This window comes from Aquarana catesbeiana, linkage group LG06 (genome assembly GCF_042186555.1).
Source record: "Aquarana catesbeiana isolate 2022-GZ linkage group LG06, ASM4218655v1, whole genome shotgun sequence".
Lineage (NCBI taxonomy): Eukaryota > Metazoa > Chordata > Amphibia > Anura > Ranidae > Aquarana > Aquarana catesbeiana.
The window spans coordinates 320310902-320336666 of NC_133329.1; the positions used below are offsets into that span (position 1 = coordinate 320310902).

A 25765-nucleotide genomic window follows, 5' to 3' on the forward strand; every position below is an offset into this window, starting at 1 on the left:
CAGTGCATTCTTTTGTTCTTTTTAATGCTAGAAGAATGAATTTGTTTTGCTGCTGATATTCACACAGTTCTGACAAACTTATTTCTTTATTATTTCTCGTGATCTCCTGAGTAATCTTTTTTGTTTTTAAAGCCAGATCTCCATAATAATGTTTAGAATTATTTTTTATAGTCATCTTTTTTTTTATTTTTATTTTTAATCAAGATCTCCTGTTTTTTTTATTGTTTTTATATTTTTTTCTAGTGATCTCCATAATTTTTTTTTTTGTGTGTGTCAAGTTTCCAACAATATTATTATCTTGTATTTTTATAGGTCAAGGAGGTTGGTTGTTGTCCCTTGTTAATTTGACATTGTATATTTGAAATGTAGCTGCCTACTCACAAACAAACTGTCCTTTTTGAATAAAAACACATAGGCAAGTATTTTCATATAAAAAAAATCTCCATTTATTCTGGCTCCTAACAAAATAAAGAGGAAGGCAATGCTGGAGAAACTGCTTGAATTTGCGAAGCCTTTGTACCCCATGGCACACATCAACTCTTTGTAAATAAAAATTGGTAGCCTAAGAAGTCCATATAATAAGGAGCACAATCTGGTCCAGGACTCCCAGAGATCAGGAACATCAGCAGATGACATATATGTCCCCAGGCTGTGGTACTACAACAGCCTGCATCTTCTGTCAGACCAGACTGAACCCAGGCCATCACTTTCATGTCTTCCTTGCTGCCTTCCCTGCACGCTTCCCTGCAGCCTTCCTTGCAGCCTTCCCTGCAGCCTTCCTTGGAGGCTGTGGCTCTGGAGGTGGACTTGTGGCAGGAGGAGGAGGAGGAGGATGGGCGAGCGCACATAAGTGCATGTTATCACTAATTTGGCCCCTGAACTACTTCTGAAGGGCCTGAAAAATAATATTCTCACACATGAGGCGTTGGCCCTCCTCCATTTGCTGCAATTTTGCAGCTACATAGCAGCCATAGGCCTCTTCAGCGTCAGGGGGTGTTTTCAGGGCCGCATTAGCGTCCTTAATGAAGCCCAGTGCTGCCTCCTCCACGTTACTCCCCTTCCTGGCCCTTTTTGGTGTAAGGCGGAGGGGAGGCACCTAGGATTGGGTGAGGCTACTGGGCCTGGCCACCTCCTGGCTGACACTTACCCCGCCTCCTTCTGTCTGCCACATTCCAGAGCCTCGTCCTGGCTAAGGTCTTCCTGTGTATGAAAAAGGGACATAGTTTTAGTTTTTGGTTCATCAATCACACACATTTTTCAGCTCATGACTGCTGCAAATTGAATGTTAATAAATAGAAAAGACTATCATTCTGAGCCCAGCATTTTTCATTCTTGTCCCAATCATTTTTGGCCCCTACTGTCTATTGATATGTCAAACACTTTTTGTTCAATCATTCATTTGTTATCAATAATAACATCTAGTTAACAACACAAATTTTCGGACAATAAATATGTTAAAAAATACTATACCTCAACTTCTTCCAGGATGGAAGGCCCAGGTTGGTCCTCGGAAGCCTCAGCTGGGGTCGGGGGAAAGGTTGAGGGAAGGGTGGATGGAAGTGTAGAAAGTGATTCCCTGGCTTCAATCTGGTCTTTCAGAAACCGCATCCTGTTGTAGTACCACAGACTGGGTACATACACATCCTTTGCTGCTGCTCCTGATTTCATGGAAGCCTGGACCTTATTAAGCTCCTTCCTATACGTGCTTCTCAAGCTACCAATTTACTTCTCCACAAACTCAATGTCTGCATCAGGGACCTGCGTCTTCACAAATTGCAGCAGTTTCTCCAGCGATGCCTTCCTAGCTGGTTTAGTTCGATATAAGGGGTTTTTAACCTACCACAGATTTCTCATATCCCTGTATCTGTCTATGAACTGGCCCATGAATTCCGGGACTTTGAATTGTTTCATATTTGCTGCAAGACAAAACACAAGACAAAAACACTAATATCAGGCTAAACTCTACTAATCTTATCCCAATATAGGCCTCAATCTCGAATCAGAGTAGGCCACTGATGTCCCAAGTTAAAATGTTACCTTCCTTCTCACGATCAGCACTTCCTCCACTCACAGATCGTACATACGACATGCGCATGGTAGCTTTATATACATTGCGCATGTGTGAAACTCCGCCCGCGTCGCACGCCCCTGATGTACCTTCTAGAATTTTCCCCGCCCTTCTCTTTCATCGCAGTGGGAGAGGAACATGGCAGAGATACAGCAGGTGCGTAATAGCAGTAATGAGGAGGAAAGCCAGAAACGTCACAAACCAGCAGGAGATTTAAAGCATCAAATATGGCCTTTGTAGAGATGGTGGACATCTAGAAGAGGGCCGACTATGACGGGAAGTATGGACCAAATCCAAATGTGAGAAAGGCCATGATCATGTCTAAAGTTGTGAAGAGTCTGCACAAGAATTTGGGGGTACGACGATCCAAGGAGCAATTGAGGAAACGCTGGTCAGACCTGAAATTGAGGGAGCAGTATCAGTACAGAAGGATCAAGAAAGTGCTTCTAAAAAGTAAGTATTTGTAGCTTGTTCCTATTATTATTATTATTACTTGCATGCTGCTCCATGTGCTTTTCTTTACTGTTGTACAGTTTAAAATGGCTACTTTTATGTTCGTGGGCACAGTAATCGGTCGCAGTAAAGGTCGTTCGTTTTACAAGTAAATACAATGTTTTTGCCAGATACAGGGTTAACTACATTTGGTCATGCTAATTTGTATTAAAAGAAGTTTAGGACATTGTTGTCTAGATTTGTTTGAAACTAGAAAGAATTGCAAACTTGATTCAGTGTAATGTAAGGAGAGGACACTCAGCAGCTGTTTACACATCTGGACTCAGGATCACTAGTGTGGGACACAAGAACAAACTTTTTAGGGTGTCCCACACAGGTGCTAGAGTGGATACTTGGGGTGTCTCCATGTGTGTAACTTGTCCAAAAAAGGTAAGTATTTCAGCTTTGGTAAGGGAAAAAATCATGTCTTCAGCTTGGAACTCTGCCAAAACAGACAATTGTACCCCACTTCCAAGCAATGTTTCATATTCCTATTTCTGGCCTCAAATATCGGTGTTCTAAGTATACCTTTTGTTTCAATCTCATAGGGGAGAAAAGACTCTGGACGTCTGAGGACACCAGGAACCCCCCCACCCCCTGAAGAAGGGCAACAGGGGACACCACAACCAGAGGATGTGGAGGAAGGAGAGGTGGTTAAAATTGTCACCACAACAGGTGAGTGTCTGAGACCACAGATTCAGGTAATAGATGTATGCCTGCATATTTATAATACATGGTGTGTATTTTTTATTTTAGGTGATGTGCATGTTGTGGAAGAACAATCTCCTAATTTCACCAGTGACAGTGCACAAAGGCTAATCCAGGACATAATGTTTTGTAGTTGGGATTTAGACATCATCAAGCAAAAAACAAATGAGGTTGAACAAAAACTGAAGAACATGATTGATGTACTAGGAAGAATGTAAATAACAACAAAATGACACCATTTTATATTTTTTGTGACCAATTTTTTAAAATTTTTGATGCTTTTTAAAAGCCAAATTTTGAAGATGCACACAGTGTGTCAACATGTGCTATCTGCCATCAGGGGAAATCAATGTACGCGTTTTGTGGGTGCAAACCCTTCCCCATAACTCAAGTAGGTGAGAGGAAGTTGTTGCACCCCCAAAACACGTCCATTGATCCCCCATGATAGCAGATAGCACATGTTGACATTATGCATGGGATCAGGAGGGAAATCCCCAGTTTGACTCCCAATTTGTGTGCATCTTCAAAATTTGGCTTTTTACAGGGGTGACATCACCCTATCTGATGAAGGCAATATCAACACATTTTTGACTCTATAATGTCTGATATTGCTTTCAGTTTTTCAATGTTGAACTTTGTAAGTTCCTGAGTTGTGTATATTATGTTTTGAAACATGCCTGTTTATGTACTAAAAAAATATTTTCAAGGTAAAACTTTATAAAAACAAGATGTTGTTTTTAAAAAAAAAAAAAAAAAAAAAAGTTTTACAACGTACATGTGAATGTGCACGGAGTAAAAGGTTTTATACGCAACAATGTGTGGCTTTTTTCTTTCAATGCTCAATACCAGTTTTTGTATTAAGTTGGTGTTTACAGTGACAATGGGTGTTATTTAATAATGGAAAAACCACATGGCACTACAAGTGCACTAGGAGAACCTAGGAGACAGCTAAAGGAAACACAAGCAGTAAATCAAAATCAAGATTTTATTAGATACATTTTTTTTAATATCGAAAATATTTATGAATTTGCTGGCATAGCAATGGCCCCCCTACCCGTAAAATAATCTACATATTTTTGGCGCACTTCACGGGCGTTTTGGGGGAGCAGGCCAGGACGGCCAGCTTCCAGGGCCGTCATTGGATTTTCTGGAAGTCAGGCCTCAGGCCCAACTGAGGTAACATAATTCGGAGCATTTCTCTTTAAAAAGTTGTGAAGTATGCAGCATGCTAGAACTATGTGGTTCAGTTTGTACTCTGCCATATTTATTGCCATAAGAAATAGGTGGAACCGGCTGGCCGTTATCCCAAAGGCATTCTCCACGACTCTTCTGGCTCTGGCCAGCCAGTAATTAAAAACCCTCTTCTCCGGGGTGGGGGTCCCCTGGGGGAATGGCCTCATCAGGTGATCACCCAGACCAAATGCTCAGCGATAAAAACAAATGGGAGTCCTTCAACGTTCTCTTCCACAGGTGGCAATCCCAAGCCACCACTCTGGAGACGTCTGTAGAACTCGGTCTGGGCAAAGACTCCACCATCCGACATCCGGCCATTCTTCCCCACGTCCACATAGAGAAACTTGTATGTCGCCGACACCACCACTATCAACACAATACTATTGAAACCCTTATAATTAAAGTAGTATGGTCCAGAGTGGGGTGGTGGGACGATGTGGACAGGTTTCCCATCGATTGCCCCTCCGCAGTTAGGAAAGTCCCAACGCAGAGCAAATTGGGAAGCCACAGTCTGCCATTCCTGTGGTGTTGAAGGAAACTGTGGAGTCAAAAAATAAAAAAAAATATTAGTACTTTTGCACATAACATTGCAAGCCGATTAGACACAAACATTCTTGGCCAACATCAGTATAACATTTATTTTAAGGAGTATTTAAAGACAAAAATATAAGGTCCACTTATCAGATTCCTCACCCCCTCTGATGGCCCATTAGAAACATTTTAAGGGGGGAGGGTTATAAATGAGTTTTGGACCCCAAAAAAAGCCTCTGGCACTCTGCCTGAATTTAAAGAGGAGTTCCACCCAGGGGGGCCGTCAAAAAAAAAAAAAATTAAAAGTCAGCAGCTACAAATACTGCAGCTGCTGACTTTTAATTGGACACTTACCTGTCCCTGGGTCCAGCGATGCGGGGGATCGAAGCCCCGCTCGTCCCCCCCCCCTCGTCGGCGCCGGCATTTCAACTGTGGGCGCCGGGCTGTGGCTTCACAGCCTGGCACCCACTGCGCATGCGCGAGAAGCGCCGCGCGCCGTGATTGGCCGCTCAATCACCTGGGACCTGTATTGGGTCCTAGATGATTGACAGGAGGGAGGGAGCAGAGCGGAGCCCTTCCTGTGCCTGGGGGGAAGTGATGTCACCAGCCCAGGCAAAGAAACAGGCAGACTACGAGGGACCACCTAGCAACAGGCATTTAGAGGTAAGTGAAAAAAAAAAAATATCCAAATGTTTTTTTGTTTTTTTTTTTAGAATTTTTACAGGTATTTTTGTTTTTTGGGTGGAACCCCACTTTAAGGACAACAATAACAATTGGACATATTTTAGGGGGTGTTTAGGGTAAAGTACTACAATAGAGCTGACAAAATACATTGTTAAGTGACTAGGCTAGGTGTGTATGGGCCCAGGATGGCATGCTGAGGAGGTTAGTGAAGGCCAATATGCATGAAGGACAAAAAAGGAGCATTAAAAGCTGTGCATGCATGAGCATGCATGAGGACAAAGAGGACATTCACAGCATATTACAATCATGGTAATTAGGGAATGATGAAAGAAACACAAAACATTAGCATACATTAAATACATAGAATGTGATGTTAAAGGAGAAATATTACCCTAATATAGTCCTTCTGCAGGACCTGTATGATGGATCTCATGCAGCAAAGGCATATGAGAGAATTGGTCATGCTAGAGTAACCAATTCTTGGTCCATGAACTCCTCCCCACCTTGTTCATGGACTGGGCTTGGGTCAAAGCAAGAACCCCAACACCAAGCCCCTGCATAGCACGAACTCTGCGATGAGTACGTACCCGCAACATGGCTTCTAAACGGTCGGCTGGTCAGAACGAACTAACCGAACACACTGAAGTACAGAAAGGCCTGTGAAGAGCGAGCTGAAAATCAGAAATGAGAGGACAAGAACGCACTGAAAAAACAGATACGAACTGACTACACGCACTGAAAACCAGGTACAAACCCACAAGCACAAACTGAAGAGCAGTAACGGAATGAAAAGCACAAGGCTGAAAAGCATGAGTCATCTCTCACCAAACTTCTACTAACATGAGATAAACACAAGATTAGCAGAAGAAGCCCAAAGGGTGGCGCACTGGGTATTGAACTTCCGTTTTATAGTCCCGTCGTACGTGTTGTACATCACCGCGTTCTTGTCTGTCAGAATTTGGTGTGACTGTGTGTATGCAAGACAAGCTTGAGTGGAATTCCGTCGGAAAAGCCTTGGATGGTTTTTCCGCTCGTGTGTACGCGGCATGTAATTCTATACTATCACATTTGACATTGTCTTACCAATTCTATACTGTTATACAAAGCCCCTTTCCTGTTATTTATAATATTTGTCAAACTAAAGGTTACCTGTTCTAAAATAGTCAAGGGGAGACTGGGAATGTTTGGCATGGGAGACAAACCCAACCAGCTAGCCCTTTTAAGGCAGGGGCAGTTTTTGTGAACTAAAGATTGTCCATCGCACAAAGTGTACTGTGATGCCACAGCGTATAGTGGCCATTGTAAATGCTGAGTGTTAAAAAAAACATGGTTTTACATACAGTATACTGTAGTGTGAGTGTGAGTGTTACAAATAAGGAATTGTAAGGGATGAATTGTAAATGAGTAAGATTAGCTGAACAAGAAAACTGCTGTTCTGTGAATATATGGAATTATCTAAACTAAGCACTTGTCACTAGGGATGGGCTGAGTGGACCCCTGTTCGGTTCGCACCAGAACTTTCCAACACCGCAAATGTTCGGACCCCAAAAAATTAACCCCATAAAAAGTCAATGGGACCTGAACGTCAAAAATCAAAAGTGCCCATTTTGAAACATAATTTTTAAATGAGCAGTGATTTTTTAATTTTTAAAGTGAAAGCATAAAAATGAAAACTTCCTTCCAATATAAAGCCTGGGGGGTCCCCTTAGTCTACCTGTACAGTGGCAGATCTGTACCATGTCTAGAATCTGCTGTAGCAATAATTGCATTTATAAAGCCAAAAAAAAAAATGACATTTTGCCTGCAAGCTGCCTTTATTTTGCTCAGCAACAGCTGGGGAGCTAGTGTGTATGATGAGGCCACAATGTAGTGCTCTGGAAACAAGATTATTTATTATTTAGAGATTTTTTGGATACATTCTGATGTCACTTTGACTTTGGATAAAAGTAATGGGTGCGTAAAAATTGGTCTTTGGGTGTCAGTGGCTCCTTCCCACCGTAACCCTATAGAGGTAATCTTGATGAAAGCAAGAATTGGCCTTGCTGTAAAAAATTGCAATGATATGCACCTGTCAAACAGGAGCTGAAAAATTGGTCTTCGTGTGTTAATTGTGCGCATGATACCTATACCAAAAACATTCTTCCAGATGAAGTGATTGAACATCCTCAAAGCTAGGCAGCCTCGAAGTCCTGCAGAGATATCACATCCCAAAAAGACTTAATCAGTGACATCGGCATCATGGGCTTCATAGCTGGTAAATCCAGGACTGATTCATTTTTATAAAAGTCAAACGGTCCACAGAGTCTGTGGACAGACGCGTTCTATGATCAGTAACAAAACCTCCTGCAGCACTGAAAGCACGTTCTGAAAGCACACTGGATGCAGGGCAGCCCAACAACACAACAACTCAATAGCATACTGGGCACGTTCTGGCCAGTGGTCTATTCTCATGACCCAGTAAGTTAGTGGATCATCAGCTGGAAAGCTCTCCATCTCTGTTTTGGCCCTGAGCTAATCGTCCACCATGTGATGCAGACGCTGCCGATGGAATGTGGAAGCTAACAGCTCTGGGCGGTGAGGACTAAAAGAATTCAGAAATTCCTCACTCCAACACTTCTCTCTTGACCAACAGAAGACTCAAAACAACGTTTTCCACGATACTGTAACCTACTGGAGTCAGGAAAAACGTTAAAAAAATCCTCTTTAACCACTTGCCGACCGGGCCATAGTCGAAAGACGGCTGCAGCGCGGTTGGCTAGTTCTGGGTGGACGTCCGTGGGACGTCCTCCCAGAATACTGCTCTCGCGCGCCCCCTGGGACGCGCACCCGAGAACTTCCGTGACCGCCGGGTCCGTAGGACCCGGCGCATCACAGATCACGGTAAACGGCCGCTAATCGCGGCCGTTTACCATGTGATCGCTCCGTCAAATGACGGAGCGATCACATGTCAACAGACCGGCGTCATGTCATGACGCCGGTTCATCCCTCCCCTCTGTGTACCGATCGGTACAGTGTGAGGGGAGAGGGGGAGGGATCGGATGGCAGCACCGCTGTGGGCTGCATGTGTAGTGCCCACAGCGGTGCTCAGTGACAATTGCTGTCACATCCATCCATCCCTCCATGCTCAGCCAGCCCTGCAATACTCTGCATAATACCCTGCAATACTCTGCATAATACTCTGCATAATACTCTGCATAATACCCTGCATAATACCCTGCAATACTCTGCATAATACTCTGCATAATACCCTGCAATACTCTGCATAATACTCTGCATAATACCCTGCAATACTCTGCATAATACTCTGCATAATACCCTGCAATACTCCGCATAATAGCCTGCAATACTCCGCATAATAGCCTGCAATACTCTGCATAATAGCCTGCAATACTCTGCATAATAGCCTGCAATACTCTGCAATACTCTGCATAATACCCTGCAATACTCTGCATAATACCCCGCACTACTCTGCAATATACCCGGCACTACCCTGCAATACTCTGCAATTTTTAACCAGTTCCCGCCCACAGTCATATGACGTCCTTGACTTTGTGCGGGGATATCTGAATGATGGGTGCAGCTACAGGCATCATTCAGATATCAGCTTTTTCAGCCGGCGATTTCCTACACCATAAGAATGATCATAGCGGCTGTTAGACTGCTTGATCGTTCTTATGGGAGGTGAGAGGGGACGCCCACCCCTTCCCGCCACCCTCCGGTGCTTCTACCGACTCACCGCTAGATCGAAGCCAAGATCGTTTTTTTTTTTTTTGTTTTTTTTTCAGGCTTCCCAGCCTAGAGGTGAGATGTGGGGTCTTATTGACCCCATATCTCACTGTAAAGAGGACCTGTCATGCCATATTCCTATTACAAGGATGTTTACATTCCTTGTAATAGAAATAAAAGTGATCAAAAATTTTTTTTGGGGGAAAAAAGTGTCAAACTAAAATAAATAAAGTAAAATAAACAATAAAAAAAAAATAAAAAAATTTTAAAGCGCCCCTGTCCGTGTGCTCGCATGCAGAAGCGAACACTTACGTAAGTCCCGCCCACATATGAAAACAGTGTTCAAACCACACATATGAAGTATCACTGTGAACGTTGGAGCGAGAGCAATAATTTTGGCCCTAGACCTCCTCTGTAACTCAAAACATGTAACCAGTAAAAAATTTTAAAGCGTCACCTATGGAGATTTTTAAGTAGCGACGTTTGGCACCATTCCACGAGCGTGTGCAATTTTGAAGGGTGACATGTTAGGTATCTATTTACTCGGCGTAACTTCATTTTTCACATTATGCAAAAACATTGGGCTAACTTTACTGTTTTGTTTTTTTTTAAAGCAGAAAACTGTTTTTTTTCCCCAAAAAACGCGTTCGAAAAAATGCTGCGCAAATACCGTGTGAGATAAAAAGTTGCAACAACCGCCATTGTATTCTCTAGGGTCTTTGCTAAAAAAAATATATATAATGTTTTGGGGTTCTATGTAATTTTCTAGCAAATAAATGATTATTTTTACATGTAGGAGAGAAATACAAGAATTGGCCTGGGTGCTCCAGAACGCCTGGAGGTGCTCCGTGCATGTTGGGCCTCTGTATGTGGCCACGCTGTGTAAAAGTCTCACACATGTGGTATCGCCATACTCAGGAGTAATAGCAGAATGTGTTTTGGGGTGTAATTTGTTGTATGCATATGCTGTGTGTGAGAAATAACCTTCTAATATGACAATTTTGTGAAAAAAAAAAAGAAAAAAAAAAATCTTGATTGTGCAAAGAATTGTGGGAAAAGATGACAATTTCAAAAAAACTCACCATGCATCTTTTCAAATACCTTGGAATGTCTTCTTTCCAAATAGGGGTCATTTGGGGGGTATTTGTACTTTTCTGGCATGTTAGGGTCTCAAGAAATTTGATAGGCCGTCAGTACTTCAGTTGTGATCAATTTTCAGATATTCGCACCATAGCTTTTGGACTCTCTAACATTCACAAAGACCAAATAATATACACCAAGTTGTACTTATTTTTACCAAAGATATGTAGCAGTATAAATTTTGGCCAAAATTTCCAAAGAAAAATTACTAATTTGCTAAATTTTATAACAGAAACAAAGAAAAATTCATTTTTTTACCAAATTTTCAGTCTTTTTTCTTTTATAGCGCAAAAAATAAAAAACCCAACGGTGATTAAATACCACCAAAAAAAAGCTCTATTTGTGTGAAAAAAAGGACAAAAAATTCATATGGGTACAGTGTTGTATGACTGAGTAATTGTCATTCAAAGTGTGAGAGCACCGAAAGCTGAAAATTGGTCTGGTTAGGAAGGGGGTTTAAGTGCCCAGTGGTCAAGTGGTTAAGGTGTCCTCAAGAGATTTTATCTTCTGCACTCTCTGTGGGGATGGGATACCTTCCCCTTATAACGGTGGTCAAGGAGGGTTGTCAACCAGTAATCATCCTTCTCCTTTACGCCACATATTCTTGGGTCCTTTCGCAGGCTTTGAAGCATGAGGTTGCCCATGCGCCTCAAATTTGCTGAGGCTTGAGAAGCAGACCCCTCTGGGTCACTCAGGATGACAGCATCTGGAACTTCCTCTTCCCAGCCACGTACTATTCCCAAGGGTCCTGGGGTTGGAAAGCCATCACTTACAGATTGACGCATGTCTTCCTCTTCTTCAAACCCTATGAAAGTGCCAGAATCCTCCTTCTCATCCTCTTCCCCTCTCTCCTACTGTGTGTTCTGTGACAAAGGAATGATGGTGTCTGGATAAAGTGGGCCTTGAAAGGAAAGGAAGTCCTCCTCTTCCTCCTGTAGCTCTGCCTTCAGTGCCCATAATGCCACGCAGAGTCTGCTCCAGCAGGAACACAACAGGGATTGTTTCACTGATGCATGCACTGTCACTGCTCACCATCCTTGGGGCCAAATGGTGACAATACAATGCATGCATCCTTAATGATCAGCCTTTGGCATGGGGAAAAAAAGCTGAGGTGGCCTGAGCCTGTCGTCATGCCGTACTGGCACAGGTACTCATTGATGGCCCTCTGCTGTATGTATAGCCGCTGCATCATTCCCAAAGTTGAGTTCCACCTGGTGGGCATGTCACAAATCAGGCAGTTTATGGGCAGGTGGAATTCCCGCTGAATTTCAGCCAACCGAGCACTGGCTTTGTATGACTGCCTGAAATGGCTACAGACTCTTCTGGCCTGCTTTAGTACATTTTGCAACCCTGGGTACATACTTAGGAAATGCTGCACCACCAATTGAGGACATGCCAGGCATGGCACATGTGTCAACTTTCCCTGTCTAAGGGCGGACAGGAGGTTTGAGCCATTGTCGGACACCACCATTCCTGGCTCCAGCTGTCATGATGTGAACCACCTCTGGGCCTGTCCCTGCAGAGCTGCAAGAATCTCTGCTCCGGTGTGGTTCCTGTCCCCTAAACACACCAGCTGAAGCACTGCATGGCACCTTTTAGCCTGACTCTGGGAATAGCCCTTTGAACGCTTAGGACTCATAGGACAATTCTGCAGCAGAGGACATGGAGGTGGCGGAGGAGGAGGAAGAGGGGCTAGAGATCACAGGTCTGGTATCATCACCACCAGCTGTATGGAGATGTGGGGCACAACAAGCTGCAGCACCGAGCCCTGTCCTGCATCCTTTCTAGTTGCAAGCAGCATTACCCAGTGTGCTGTGAACAAAATATATCGTCCCTGCCCACGCTTGCTGGACCACGTGTCAGCAGTAAGGTGGATTTTACGGCTGACTGCTTTGCCCAACGATGCCAGAACATTCTTTTCCATGTGATGGTAGAGAGATGGAATGGCCTCACATGAAAAGTAGTAGCGACTGGGAACCTGCCATTGTGGTACAGCACATTGTGCGAATTCACAGAAAGGGGCAAAATCCACCATGCTGAAAGGCAGAAGTTGGAGAGCCAACAGCTTTGAAAAGCTTGCATTCAGACACTGGGCATGTGGGTGTCAGGGACTGTTTTTTTTTCCGCTGCAGCAGATGGGGCAGAGCAATTTGCTGGCTACAGTCTACAGCTGGTGGTGTGCTACTGGCAGATGTGCTGCTAGGACCTGGGACACCCTGTGCTATACCATCATCCCTGTCAGTGGAGGCCACTGAGAGGTAATGACTCGGTATAGCAGGGGCAGACTGAAGTGGGTAAGGAGGAGGAGGGGCAGATTTGTGCCCCTTTTGTGTGGCTTTTAGGTGCTCTTGCCAACAAGCTGAGTGGTTGGACATTAAATGCCTTGTTAAGCAAGTGGTACCCAAGTAGCTGGTGTTTTTGCCACTGTGCCTGAGATACAGTTTGCAGATAGCAACAGTGCAATCCGCTGCATAAGTACTGAAAAAGGCCCAGACAGCTGAGCTTTGGGGAGTGGGCTGGGAGATAACAGCTGCAGAATGTAATGGAATAGGGTGGCTGCTCTCTACTCTTTAATAATGTCGGCCTTCTTGGGGTTGTGACCCCTCACTTTACAGTTTTCTCCTCTGCTCTATCTGGCACCCAAGTCACATCAGTGACCTCATCATCATCACTTGGCAGTACGCTGCGGCTTGGGGAACATGAATGCCATTTGTCTACCAGTGTTCCTCCCTCTCACTAGACTCATGTTCCTGTCATCCTCAACCTTAGATCTAACATCTGAATCCAATAATGGCTGGGCATCATCAGGGAGCAAGTGGCTGACGCTGTGGTCAAATAACTCAGCTGACTCCATAATGGCTAATGCTGGGGCTATGGCAGGAATAGATGTGGACAAGGAGGCAGGTTTATCCACTCTGGCAACTGCAGGGGACTGCATATTTGTCTCTGCGTGACAGAGGATGAAGAGGATGAGGAAGGTTTAGTAAGCCAATCCACCACCTCCTCTGCATGCTGTGGCTGGATAGCAGGGGCAAACTCACTAAACAGAGGAAATGATGCCCTACCTGAGGACTGACCACCACGTCCACCTTTGCCTGTGGACACATTTGTTGCTGGCCCTCTTACAGTGCCAAGGAAGCGTCTGCCTCTCCTTGTTGTCCTCCCAGACCTTATTGGGAGGGAGGGAGGTGGCGGTGCTTATAAGCAAATGTAAAGAAGAAATTTGAAATCTGTACGCAGATGCACTTTAATCAATGTAAAGAGGTGTTTGGTGCACTTTAATTTGAGTACTCACACTACACAGACACAGTCCATGGATACACTATAATATACTGCAATATAATGCGTCAAACGTAAAATGACGCACAGAACTATATGGCGTTAAACTGGCAGTAATGCACACAGAACTATATGGCGTTAAACTGGCAGTCACACACAAAACTATATGGCGTTAAACTGGCAGTAACGCACACAGAACTATATGGCGTTACACTGGCAGTAAAGCACGCAAAACTAAATGGCGTTAAACTGGCAGTAACGCACACAGAACTATATGGCATTAAACTGGCAGTAACACACGCAAAATTATATGGCATTAAACTGGCAGTAACGCACACAGAAGTAAATGGCGTTCAACTGGCGGTATCGCACAAAACTATATGGCGTTAAACTGGCAGTAACGTGCACAGAACTATATGGCATTAAACTGGTAGTAACACACACAGAAGTAAATGGCGTTAAACTGGCAGTAACGCACACAGAACTATATGGCGTTAAACTGGCAGTAACACATTCAAAACGATATGGCATTAAACTGGCAGTAACGCAGACAAAATGATATGGCGTTAAACTGCCAGTAACGCACACAGAGCTATATGGGGTTAAACTGTCAGTAACGCACACAGAGCTATATGGCGTTAAACTGGCAGTAACGCATGCAAAACTATATGGTGTTAAACTGGCAGTAACGCACACAGAAGTAAATGGCATTAAACTGGCAGTAATGCACACAGAAATAAATGGCGTTAAACTGGCAGTAACACAATCAAATAGACGGTGTTCAACCGTCACTACACTGACGTTATCTGAACTGTCCCTACTCTAGCTATACACTAATGTCAAGATTACTGACAGGGTCTCACTACACTACAGTGAAACAATCTGAGCTGTCCCTACTCTAGCTGCACACTATGCAAAGATGAATGATGGTCCTCCTCACTACACTCACCCTATCCCTAGACTGATACAAAACGAATATACACTGACAATTAAAGCAAAATAGCAAAGTATTGCACACTAACTAACTGATAGCACCGAACAGAGCCCTGTTTTATCTCTCTCCACGCCGAAATCACACTGAAAATGACAGTGTCCAATCATGTCCAATCATGACTCTGACAGTGCTCTGTGCGTTTGCAATGCACTGTTCAGCGCCGCAACAACGAAAGTTCGGCCCGAAGTTATGCTCGGGCCAAACTGTTTGCCCATCCCTACTTGTCACTTATTGGAATGTTATAAATGGCCTGGACCTAAAGTGACTAAAACAAGCCCACAGTAAATAGTGTCAGGATGCTGAGTGGTAGGAGCTTGAGGAACCCATTCCCTGACCTCCAGTGCAATTAATGAACCTGGAAATGCTCAGCTCTGAGCATTTCTGGGTTCAGAGCTGTCAAACTCATGGCTTAAAACCTGGCTAAACAGCAAATCAACCACAGTTCTCTTCCTGATTGGCTGTAGCAGAGGGCAGAGCCAATATTAGGGCTCCAATAGACCCCTGATATCTCCACAAAGAAAACCTGTCACATGCCCACACTAACACGTAAGTGACTGGTTAGCTCCCTTGTGATAGCAATAAAGTGAAATGGAAAAAATATAAAGAATGTAATTATAATAAAATATTAAAAATGTAAAACAAATTAAAGCACCCTGCATACAAATGCAAACACAAATGCAGGGCATGTATGTGTATGTAAACAGCAATGACTCCATACATTAGTTATCACTGCGAACGTTGAAGTGAAAGTAATAATTCTTGAGTCATCATAGATAGTTAACGCTAATTTGATGACCTGTAATAGCTATGGACAATTTTGGATACCATAGTTTTGCGTCATTTCATGGATGTGTGCCATTTTCTGGCATGATATGTTTGGTATTTATTTATCCAACTCAACCCCATTTTATATATTTTATCAAAAAAATGGGCATTGTATTGTGTTTTGTGTACATTAAAATAAATATTTTACTTAAAATATTATTTTGTTAAAGTGGAGTTCCACCCAAAAGTGGAACTTCCGCTTTAAGCACTCCTCGCCCCCTTACATGCCACATTTGGCATGTCATTTTTTTTGGGGGGGGGGAATGGGTACCTAGTTTTGACTGGTACCCAGCTCCCACTTCTGCTCTCGCCGCCTAGGCAACTCCTCCTCTCCCCCTCCCTCCCTGCAATCGATTGCCCGGACACTGAGAAGGTACAGCGCGACTCGCGCATGCACAGTGCACACCCGGCTGTGAAGCCACAAGCTGTCACAGCCGGGTGCCCACACTTGCAATGCTGGCACCGGGAATAGGGGAGGAAAAGGAGTAATCCTGGACTGTGGGACAGGTGAGTGTGTGTTTATTAAAAGTCAGCAGCTACACTTTTTGTAGCTGTTGACTTTTAATAAACATAAAAACGACTGGAACTCCGCTTTAGACAAATATCATGCAACATAATAAATTTGCAACTACCAGTATTTTATTCTACAGGGCCTCTACTTTCACAAAATATAAAACTGTTTGATGGTTTTAGGTAATTTTCTATAAAAATATGCAGATTTTAACATGTGTGAACTAGATGGACTTGTGTCTTTTTTCAACCAGACTAACTATGTCATTATGTGTAAACAATAGTGTTGGGCAAGTAGTTCAGACCAAGCATAAGTTCAGCCTGAACATCATCCATTCTCCCGTTTGGCGAACACCTGAATTTGCGGGGCACTCGGCGAGATGTTCATCAAGAGCCCCCCAATCTATACCAGGCCCTTTGGGTCTGATATGGATTTTAAGGGGAACCTCACACCACAAAGTAAAATAAAATGGCGTGGGGTCCCCCTCCAAAATCCATACCAGACCCTTATCCGAGCATGCAGCCTGGCAGACTAGGAAAGGGGGGATGAGTGAGCGCCCACCCCTACACTATAGCAAGCCACATGCTCTCAACATGGGGGTGCTTTTGCGCCGGGGGAGTTCTCGTTCCCCCCCTCCCCAAAGCACCTTGTCCCCCTGTTGATAGGGACAAGGGCCTCTTCCCCTCTTCCCCCCAACCCTGGACTGTGGTTGTGGGGGTCTGCAGGCAGGGGGCTTATCAGAATCTGGAAGCCCCCTTTAACAAGGGGGTCCCCAGATCCTGCCCCCCCTATGTGAATGGGTATGGGGTACACTGTACTTCTACTCATTCACCAAAAAAAGTGTCAAAAGGAAATAAAAACACACACAAGTTCTTCATTAAGAATAAAAAAAAAAAACAATGTCCACTGATGTAGCTCAATCATCAAACACAACGCCCGCCTGACCTGAAAAAAAAAAAATCTCCGCCCATGACGAAGGCTAATAGCTAACTGCCTGCTCCGCTGTTTGACAGTTCTTAAATAGGTAAAGGGGCGGGACCACCTGACAATGTCACCTGGTGGCACCACCCCCATGTGACGTCACTGACCCAGCATGCACTGATTGGTGACGTCACAGGGGAATTGTCAAAATCTATGTGTGTGTTTCTATTTCTTTTTGACACTCTTTTGGTGAATGGGTAGGGGTACTATCCATTCCAGATTCCGATAAGCCCCCTGCCCGCAGACCCCCACAACCACAGCTCAGGGTTGTCAGAAAGAGGCCCTTGTCCCCAACATGGGGACAAGGTGCTTTGGGGTGGGGGGAGGGCAGAGATTATTCTCTCTTCCTGTCAGTGTGTATATGTACGAGGTACGAGCAGACATATACGCAGACAAGTCTGTAGAAGTCCTGCATGAATCTGCTGTATGTGGGTGCAATGCTGTACAGGCTCCAAGTAAAAAAAAATAAAATTAAAGCACATTTTTTTTACCTGCAAAAATATGTGCATTTATTTATTTTTTTTAAAGGTGAACTTATTCTTTACCCAGTTGCCGACCGCCTCACGCAGATATACTGCGGCAGAATGGCACGGGCAGGCAGAATCACGTACCTGTACGTGATCTGCCTCCCACGGGCGAGGGGTCCAAGGCGGTCGGCTTCTGTCTGGGAGCGATGAGAGGTGAGGGGGAGGCCATCCATTTGTGGCCCCCCCTCGCGATCGCTCCCAGCCAATGAAATCATTCCTCTGTTGCTGTATAGTAAACAGCAGCAGAGGAAGTGATGTCATCTCTCCTCGGCTCGGTATTTTCTGTTCCGGCGCAGAGGAGAGAAGACATCCGAGTGAGTGAAAAATACACACACAGTAGAACACGCCAGGCATACATTACACCCCCTTTTACCCCCCTATCACCCCCCGATCACCCCCAATCACCCCCCCCCTTCCGCCACACTGACACCAAGCAGTTTTTTTTTTCTGATTACTGCATTGGTGTCAGTTTGTGACAGTTAGTGTGGTAGGGCAGTTAATGTTAGCCCCCTTTAGGTCTAGGGTACCCCCCTAACCCCCCCTAATAAAGTTTAAACCCCTTGATCACCCCCCGTCGCCAGTGTCACTAAGCGATCATTTTTCTGATCGCTGTATTAGTGTCACTGGTGACGCTAGTTAGGGAGGTAAATATATAGGTTCGCCGTCAGCTTTTTATAGCGACAGGGACTCCCATATACTACCTAATAAATGTTTTAACCCCTTGATTGCCCCCTAGTTAACCCTTTCACCAGTGATCACCGTATAACTGTTATGGGTGACGCTGGTTAGTTAGTTTATTTTTTATAGTGTCAGGGAACCCGCCGTTTATTACCTAATAAAGGTTTAGCCCCCTGATCGCCCGGCAGTGATATAAGTTAGGTTTTAGGGTCAGATAGGGTCTGCGTCGCCCCAGGTTAGCGCCAGTACCGCTAACACCCACACAAGCACCGTACACCTCCCATAGTGGTATAGTATCTGAACGGATCAATATCTGATCCGATCAGATCTATACTAGTGTCCCCAGCAGTTTAGGGTTTCCAAAAACGCAGTGTTAGTGGGATCGGCCCAGATACCTGCTAGCACCTGCGTTTTGCCCCTCCGCCCAGCCCAGCCCAGCCCACCCAAGTGCAGTATCGATCGATCACTGTCACTTACAAAACACTAAACGCATAACTGCAGCATTCGCAGAGCCAGGCCTGATCCCTGCGATCGCTAACAGTTTTTTTGGTAGCGTTTTGGTGAACTGGCAAGCACCAGCGGCCTAGTACACCCTGGTCGTAGCCAAACCAGCACTGCAGTAACACTTGGTGACGTGGCGAGTTCCATAAGTGCAGTCCAAGCTGGTGAGGTGGCAAGCACAAGTAGTGTCCCGCTGCCACCAAGAAGAAGACAAACACAGGCCCGTCGTGCCCATAGTGCCCTTCCTGCTGCATTCGCCAATCCTAATTGGGAACCTACCACTTCTGCAGCACCCATACTTCCCCCATTCACATCCCCAACCAAATGCAGTCGGCTGCATGAGAGGCATTTTCTTTATGTCCTCCCCAGTACCCCTACCCAACGAACCCCCAAAAAAGATGTTGTGTCTGCAGCAAGCGCAGATATAGGCATGACACCTGCTATTATTGTCCCTCCTGTCCCGACAATCCTGGTCTTTGCATTGGTGAATGTTTTGAATGCTACCATACACTAGTTGAGTATTAGCCTACAGCATTGCACAGACTAGGCACACTTTCACAGGGTCTCCCAAGATGCCATCGCATTTTGAAAGACCCGAACCTGGAACCGGTTACAGTTATAAAAGTTACAGTTACAAAAAAAAAGTGTAAAAAAAAAAAAACACAAAAAAATATGTATTTATAGAATAAAAACAAAAATAGTTGTCGTTTTATTGTTCTCTCTCTCTCTATTCTCTCTCTATTGTTCTGCTCTTTTTTACTGTATTCTATTCTGCAATGTTTTATTGTTATTATGTTTTATCATGTTTGCTTTTCAGGTATGCAATTTTTTATACTTTACCGTTTACTGTGTTTTATTGTTAACCATTTTTTTGTCTTCAGGTACGCCATTCAGCTGCAGCGCGGATTTATTTATCTTGACAGCAACATCGTTTGCTCCCACGATATATAAAGCCGTGACTCCAGCGGAGGTGATATATGCCGAAGCATGGGGGCAGCAGGGGCGGAGGAGCGATTTGCTCCTACCTTTTGCGGGAGGATGCCCCCATGCTTTGGCATAAATAAATGGTGCATGTATGCCCATCATTAGAAGTGGGTGGATGAAGGGAGGTATTCTAATGGTGGGCATACCCACCGATCAATCTCTTTTTTTCATGCAGCCCACAGGCTTCATGAAAAAAAAAGATTACAATATATGCCCAACAAGGACCAGCAACGTACTGGTATGTTGCTGGACTTTGAGTGGTTGTACCAGAATGATGCCTGCAGGTTTAGGTATCATCTTGGTATCATTCTTTTCAGCCAATGGTCGGCTTTCGTGTAAAAGCAATCCTAGCGGCTAATTAGCCTCTAGACTGCTTTTATAAGCAGTGGGAGGGAATGACCCCCCCACTGTATTCCATGTTTTTCTCTGGCTCTCCTGTCTCAACAGGGAACCTGAGAATGCAGCCGGTGATTCAGCCAGCTGACCATAGAGCTGATCAGAGACCAGAGTGGCTCCAAATATCTCTATGGCCTAAGAAACCGGAAGCTACGAGCATTTCATGACTTAGATTTCACCGGATGTAAACAGCGCCATTGGGAAATTGGGAAGGCATTTTATCACACTGATCTTGGTGTGGTCAGATGCTTTACGGGCAGAGGAGAGATCTAGGGTCTAATAGACCCCAATTTTTTCAAAAAAGAGCACCTGTCACTACCTATTGCTATCATAGGGGATATTTACATTCCCTGAGATAACAATAAAAATGATAAAAAAAAAAAAAATGAAAGGAACAGTTTAAAAATAAGATAAAAAGCAAAAAAAAATAAAGGAAAAAAAAAAAAGCACCCCTGTCCCCCCCTGCTCTCGCGCAAAGGCGAATGCAAGCATCGGTCTGGCGTCAAATGTAAACAGCAATTGCACCATGCATTTGAGGTATCACCGCGAAGGTCAGATCGAGGGCAGTAATTTTAGCAGTAGACCTCCTCTGTAAATCTAAAGTGGTAACCTGTAACGGCTTTTAAAAATGTATTTAGTTTGTCGCCGATGCACGTTTGTGCGCAATTTTAAAGCATGTCATGTTTGGTATCCATGTACTCGGCCTAAGATCATCTTTTTTATTTCATCAAACATTTGGGCAATATAGTGTGTTTTAGTGCATTAAAATTTAAAAAAGTGTTTTTTCCCAAAAAAATGCGTTTGAAAAATCTCTGCGCAAATACTGTGTGAAAAAAAAAAATGAAACACCCACCATTTTAATCTGTAGGGCATTTGCTTTAAAATATATATAATGTTTGGGGGTTCAAAGTAATTTTCTTGCAAAAAAAAAAAAATGTTTTCATGTAAACAAAAAGTGTCAGAAAGGGCTTTGTCTTCAAGTGGTTAGAAGAGTGGGTGATGTGTGACATAAGCTTCTAAATGTTGTGCATAAAATGCCAGGACAGTTCAAAACCCCCCAAATGACCCCATTTTGGAAAGTAGACACCCCAAGCTATTTGCTGAGAGGCATGTCAAGTCCATGGAATATTTTAGATTGTGACACAAGTTGCGGGAAAAAGACACATTTTGTTTTTTTTTTTTTGCACAAAGTTGTCACTAAATGATATATTGCTCACACATGGCATGGGTATATGTGAAATTACACCCCAAAATACATTCTGTTGCTTCTCCTGAGTATGGGGATACCACATGTGTGAGACTTTTTGGGAGCCTAGCCACGTACGGGACCCCGAAAACCAAGCATCGCCTTCAGGCTTTGTAAGGGCGTAAATTTTTTATTCCACTCTTCACTGTCTATCACAGTTTCGGAGGCCATGGAATGCCCAGGTGGCCTACTACTCTTTACATTGCCACTCTGTTTTTTTTTGGAGAGTCTGTTTGGAGAGACAGAAAGGGGGTAAATCCTTCCGGGGCTGAAGTGGTTAAAAAAATAAAGCCCAGGACAACTGATATTGCAGGAGAGATGCAGACATTACTCCTGATAAAGGATGAGGACAATATTCAAATTTCCCATACTACGTAATGAACTGGTAATGGAGTCATCTGAACTCTATTCTGTTGGGATTCCACTGTTATTCATTGGGAAAAGTATTTTAATATGCTAAAAGTATAATAAAGTACAAATTAGGGCAATTACATCACACTAGTTGTGGGCTTTTAACCCATTCAACCCTGAAGACTGAGGACATTTTGTATCCAAGAAGAGGTACTGAGAGGACTGCAAAGAGTTGAAGATGAGTGTCATAGCTTGGGCTGCTCTTTTTAATAACACTGCTGGGGGGGGACTATGTATTGAAAAAAAAATGTTGTTCTAGGTTGGGCTTTAGCGGTTTGCCTTGAGTTCCACTTTAAATGCGCTGCTCCAGCCTATGTTGTTTTTATAGCTTTGAGCAGCTGGACAAACATCATTATTGCTATTCTTATTATAAAAAAAACTTATAAACATTGTGATCAGGCTGAGATTTTGGTGAGCGCAAATCCTCATCGTTCTTTATAGTAAAATAAACTACAATTCAGACTAATGAAGCATGACATTTTCAACCTTAAAGACATACCAATGATCTCTGATCAGATTTCATGTCTAGCACAGAAATACAAAAACATATTGCCAATATAACTTCCATTCGGAGATAAAAAGGGGGCTATAAAAGTAACATATGGTACTATAATTAGCCTGATTAGACATGTACATTCTAGAATTTAGGCAGAAGGGGAGACTGTAATGAGAAACCATCAATGATACAAGGCCAGTCTGGAAAAGTGCAAATCCCTCTAAAGAGACTCTTTGGCATTTAAACTTATAGGCTAATGTGCTCTGCTGCAATTATCCAGGAGACAAAAAGCCATCTGCAGTCCATTAGTGCTTGAAGAATTCTCATTGATATGATTGATAAGGAGTCAGGTTACCTTTTACCTTCTGTGTGCAGAATTGTATTGCTGAATCAAATGGAAACATATTTTACTCCAGCAAAGCTCTGGCCAAAGTGGAAAATGGTATTGATGTCATAATTGTTTTTTAGTTCTGGCCCACTAAAAATTAGGTGATCTGAAAACGACAGTATGACTTTTCATTAGCAGAGTGAAATGAGATGTTAAACTGGGAATTCTTTAAAAAAAAAAAAAAAAAAGAAATGCACCAAAGAATGAGGTTTCATTATCATAGGAATATTATTCAATAATTAAAAATTATTTTTGGATGTCGGGTGTTAATGTTTTTTATACACCAAGCATATGGACTAGAGATCTTGTGATAATCACGTTACTTTGCTGCTATTCAGAATTTTTCACTACTGACTCGCAGTAATGACACTGATCAATAAAGATTTAGTGATCAATAAGGGTCTGTTATCATTATTTTAAGTTCATACTTCACTAAAGAAGTTGAAATTGATTTAAGGAACTCCAGAATGAGTCAATACTACCTGCTCATATAATCTAGAACACTACTATATTTGTGAAAAATTTCCCAAACCTTTCAATCCATATATATGTGCTAGAAGTATTCTGGAGTCACTTCTGACTTTGTGTTTGCATATCTGCGCTTCCAAACAGCACATTATTACTGACAAAAGAACTATGTTTAGGTGGTAAAAGCAGTGTAATGCAATCCCTACTGCCAATCGGTCCCCTGGGATTTTGTGTGTGGCTGAGTTTATTGTGGTTGAAACTAAATCCATGCAAGGGTAGGCTGCATTAAATGACTCACAGCACAGTTCATAATGTACATAGTAAAATACATATACACTAAATTATCAAAAGTATTGGGACGCCTGCCTTTACACATGCATGAACTTTAATGGCATCCCAGTCTTAGTCAGTAGAGTTCAATATTGAGTTGGCCCAATCTTTGCAGCTATAACAGCTTCAACTCTTCTGGGAGGATGTCCACAAGGTTTAGTAGTGTATCTTTGGGAATGTTTGACCATTTTTCCAGAAGTGTATTTGTGAGGTCAGGTACTGATGTGGACAAGAACGCCGGGCTGGCAGTCTCTGCTCTAATTCAACCCAGTAGTGTTTTATTGTGTTGAGATCAGGACTTCATGCAGGCCAGTCAAGTTCCTCCACCCCAAACTCACACATCTGTGTCTTTATGGACCTTGCTTTGTGCACTGGTCCAAATCATTTGGTGGTGGGGGGGGGGATTTTGGTGTTGGGTTTGTTTTTCAAGGGTTGCACCTGGCCCCTTAGTTCCAGAGAAGGGAACTCTTAAGGCATCAGCATACCAAGACATTTTGGACAATTTCATGCTCCCAACTTTGTGGGAACAGTTTGGGGATGGCCCCTTCCTGTCCAACATGACTGTACACCAATGCACAAAGCAAGGTCCATAAAGACATGGATGAGCGAGTTTGGGGTGGAGGAACTTGACTGGCCTGCCCAGGGTCCTGACCTCAATCCGATAGAACACCTTTGGGATGAATTATAGCGGAGACTGCGAGTCAGGCCTTCTCGTCCACATCAATGCCTGACCTCACAAATGCGCTTCTGGAAAAATGCTCAAACATTCCCATAGACACACTCCTAAACCTTGTGGACAGCCTTCCCAGAAGAGTTGAAGCTGTTATAGATGCAAAGGGTGGGCCAACTCAATATTGAATGCTAGGGACTAAGACTGGGATGCCATTAAAGTTAATGTGCGTGTAAAGTCAGGTGTCCTAATACTTTTGGCAATAAAGTGCATGTTGTATTATTTTGAATGATTTTCTTGTCCTAGTGCAGAAAGAAACTTGACCATATTTTGAAAATAGAAAGTCTGAGCTCACAGGTTAGATGCTTTTTAGTTTGAAAGCATTTTAGTTAGTCAGTTACCTAAACATATCCCCGTTTGTTAAGAGTACAATAAAGTGTCAGTGGTTGCTGGACAGAGCTAGTGTTTTATTGCAGCTATAAATTCAGTTAACAAGGTTAATGTGAATATGAAACATCATTCTCTTCACACATAAAAGGTGATACATTCATACTAATTTTTACAAAGCATTATAATGGTTTGCTAGAAAACAACCATGCATATTTTACAACAATGCTTATATGGATATTTACAACTTTTCAACCATATTGTCTATCAAGACATGCCTGGATTCCTTCAGAAGAAGTTATCATACCAGTACTGTACAAGTTCTTGTTTAATAGGCTTCATTAAGTCTAAATATAGGGCAATCCAGTCAAAGTTAATAGTTCGGTTTTGAGTGATGGATGGAATGACCTAAGGCCTTCACACATATCCCTTACGATTCAGCAGTGAGATCTCATTTGAATTTCAAGCTCTGTTTCTCTGCCATGGCCATTACAGAAGGTCACTCTGGTTTCCCCCCAAACTTTCCAGTATGGAGAGAGAAAACGGTGGAATCTGACCTCCATGCAGCCTTTATATTGACTGCACTGGCAATTCTGGGGCAGACACAAGAACTCCACTGGGGAGGATGTTATGCTTAGGAGGTTTCAGAAATATAAAAAGAATGTGGGTGGGTCAGCTGAGCTGAATCCTTTAACCACTTGCTTACTGGACACTTAAACCTAAAAAAAAACCCCAAAAAAAACATTACCGATCTTCTGTTTACATCATGTGATCACCTGTCATTGACTGACAGCTGATCACGTGGTAAGGGGCCGTGATCAGCCCCTTACTCCGATCTGTGATCATCCAAGGCTCATTGAGTCGGTGATCACAGCGTGCGCCGCGCGTGCCCTTCAGGGGGCGCACGGGGAGCATGCAAAGGGGAAGACATCTATTGATGGCCTCCTGGCAAAGTAGATCCGTGCTGTAGCCATCATTCTGCTATAGCGCGGATGTGAAGGAGTTAAATGAAATATTAATTTTGGGCTGAGTGATCCTTTAAAGAGGTGGGGAAAAAAGTTCCAAGCCACCACCAGCAGTGCACAGCATGCATTGGTGTTCGCAGCCTATT

General features: G+C 43.4%; 1 protein-coding gene across 3 annotated transcripts in view; it reads left to right on the top strand.

Moving 5' to 3' along the window:
• Window positions 1-25765, top strand: part of PDE1A (phosphodiesterase 1A) — a 490470-nt gene that overhangs the window by 463280 nt on the left and 1425 nt on the right. The window lies entirely within an intron of this gene.